Source organism: Mercurialis annua, linkage group LG5 (assembly GCF_937616625.2).
Source record: "Mercurialis annua linkage group LG5, ddMerAnnu1.2, whole genome shotgun sequence".
In the NCBI taxonomy this organism is placed as follows: domain Eukaryota; kingdom Viridiplantae; phylum Streptophyta; class Magnoliopsida; order Malpighiales; family Euphorbiaceae; genus Mercurialis; species Mercurialis annua.
The window spans coordinates 46,494,191-46,497,130 of NC_065574.1; the positions used below are offsets into that span (position 1 = coordinate 46,494,191).

Genomic DNA, 2,940 nt, shown 5'->3' on the forward strand with positions numbered 1-2,940 from the left:
ATTTTTTAATTCCGCCCTATAATTGTCCAACATTAAATTATAATTTATAAGATACCGAACAATATTTATGAGATTCTATTCTATCCATCAACATTATTTTATTTCCCAGAACATGTCCTTATTAGTCGGTGAAAGTGGGGTCATATCATATGCCCCTCTGGTCAAGTCTTCAATTATTTAATTGCTTATTTTGCTAATACATTTTTTTAAGAAATGATTAACGTATAAAAAATGGTAATCATAATTAGCAGAGGAATGAGGTCGATATGTCCGAGTGGTTAAGGAGACAGACTTGAAATCTGTTGGGCTTCGCCCGCGCAGGTTCGAACCCTGCTGTCGACGGCTACTTTTTTGAATTTTGTGATTTATTTCATAGTTGAAGTAGTGTGGTGAAACCTTGCATTTGTATGCTATCTCTTGAAGCATTGGATTACGCAGCTAAGGGTCGCAACGGATAATAATTGTGTCTAAATGTATAGCATGAAAAAATGTGCCCTCGGTACGGTCATTCGGGAAGTTTCTCCGAGGACGACTCCCATACATGTAATCATCACATATAATTTTTTCTGGCTGCTGGCATAGTGAATTTGATAATCCTTAGCAATGGGTAGGCAGATTTAGAATTTTATTTCAGTCCGGACTTAACTTTTAGTCTTTCTCTCATCTTTCGATAGCCGAATTTAACTTTTTTTCTTATTTTCTGAATTCATTATGAATTATATCTATATTTTTTTTAAATTGCAACGAGAAATCGGGCTGGAACCTACCTTAAGTTCTGTCTCTGATCCTTGGTGCATATAGCAAGACTAGTATAGTTCAATATATTGCATTGTTGATATTTGCTAGCATTTGGGGAGGAAGATTTTAATCGATTAATCCACTTGAAACTAAACATACAACTCTTTGTTATTGTTTCATGCTTGTAAGATGATCAAATAGACATATAAGTGTGGTATTTCAAATGAGTTATATTTCAAATGATATAAGTGTTGTACAGCAAATTGTTGGATCGTGAGTTCAAATTCTGCAAACGCTCCTCCTTCTCAATTATAAAAATAAAAATAAACATGATGGATGATTGATCGTCTAATTGTGAGTCATCAATTTTTTTATATTATTATTTTATTTTCTATATATATATATTACATGAAAATTTAAAAAGTTTTATTTTGGTGCCCGTTTCCATTTTTAAAAATATTCAAAATTTTAAATTTATGACATAATTTAGTAAAACATTATCATCTTTCATTTCTATAAAATATTATAAGTTATTCTAACGATCTCATTTGTTTTGTTTTTCAATCAAAACATGTAATATGTATTAATCTATTTTTTCTTTGCCAGAGGTAGAATCTAATTAAATTAGTAGTCGGTGGTTAGTAGTTTGTAATTAGATTTTTCACTTTTTTTAATCAGACTTAAACCACTGACTTTATTGAGATGTGAAGTTCAGATCTCAGGAATGCACTAAGCGCTTTAGCCACTTGAGCTAGGCCTCACTCGTTATGTATGGATCTAGTATTCTATCTAAATTTGCAAGAAAAATAAAGGCATAATTCATTTTTAAGTCTTTGTATTTTTTATTTTTTATTTACTTAATCCCTAGTCTATTTTTTTTCTTTAATTAGTCCCTATATTTTTTACTCTTTCCTTACTTAGTTCATATACTTCTGTTTTTATTTACTTAGTTCCTATATAAATATAAAGAAAGTATTTAATTAGTTTTTTTTTTAAATTTCATTTTTTATTTTATTTCGTCTCTAGTCTACCATTTAAGGACTAAATCACTGTAAAATTTAATTGTAAAGGGACCAAATAATTAAAAAGTAAAATGTATAAAGACTAATTAAAAAGGTAAACTAAAACAGGGAATAAATAAATAAAAAGTAAAAAGTATAAAAATCCAAAGATGCATTAGACTAAAAACAAAATGTATTTCTTCTTACTATTGCTAGGCATGTGCATTTATAGTAAATTATGATGAGGTGTTACCAAAACCTTGTGCCATTGAGATTTATGTGCTAATCAATTGGTACACACTATTAGAAAATAGAGAATTACCGACGGATTTTTTTTAATTTCTAGACGGATTTTAATTTTTTACCAACAAAAAACTTAATTTACCGATGGATTTCAAGCTTTAGCGACGGAAAAATCCGTTGCTAAAATACACTTTTGTAGTAGTGATAGTACTAAAATTATTAAGAGATTTAAGGCCTCAAGTTCTAAACTGTTGGTTGGGCTTTGTTGCCTATTTGCATAGTGATGGATCAACTTTGGATCTCAATTCTTAGTGAACTTTACATGTGTGATGTGGGGACATAACAACTGGAGAAATCATTCCCTGGAAAAGTAATGAGGATCTCCATTACATAAGCATCACAAGAAGGTGCTTTTCAAAAAGAAGATGCTGCTTTTTTATAGTGAAAATAAAATTTATTGCTTTTTTGACACCATATTTCTAATCAACTAACTTTTTTCTGAGTTTAGATTGAAAAATCAAATAAACTTTACTTGCAACTACTTTAACGAATTACTATAATTTCTTTACATTAATACAATCTAGTAAAAGCGAATTCTTATAATAATATTTATTTGGACAAAAACAATCTAATTTTTCATACGATCGACAAGTTAAATTTTACGGTAAATTTTGGTATAAAACAAAATTTAATTTTCAAAAAAGTTCAAAATAAACTTTCGTCCAAATGTTAAAAGTTAAAACAACAACAAAAAATTCAATTCAATCTCTCAATTTATGCAAGTGGACTAAATAGTGGAAATTCATATTATTTTTATAAATCAAGCCAATTAAAAAATATTAAATTTATAATATAATATTTAAAAAAAGTAAAGTAAAATTATTATTTTTCCATCTAATAATTTTTTTAAAAGTAAAACTATATTTTTTTATAATATTTTAATTTTGTACGTAATATC

At 28.0% G+C, this 2,940-nt stretch overlaps 1 non-coding gene across 1 annotated transcript; it reads left to right on the forward strand.

Moving 5' to 3' along the window:
• Nucleotides 1-260: 260 nt before the first annotated feature.
• Nucleotides 261-342, forward strand: TRNAS-UGA (transfer RNA serine (anticodon UGA)). Its single transcript has one exon. It is a non-coding gene; the product is annotated as a tRNA-Ser (tRNA).
• The last annotated feature ends 2,598 nt before the right edge of the window (nt 343-2,940 follow it).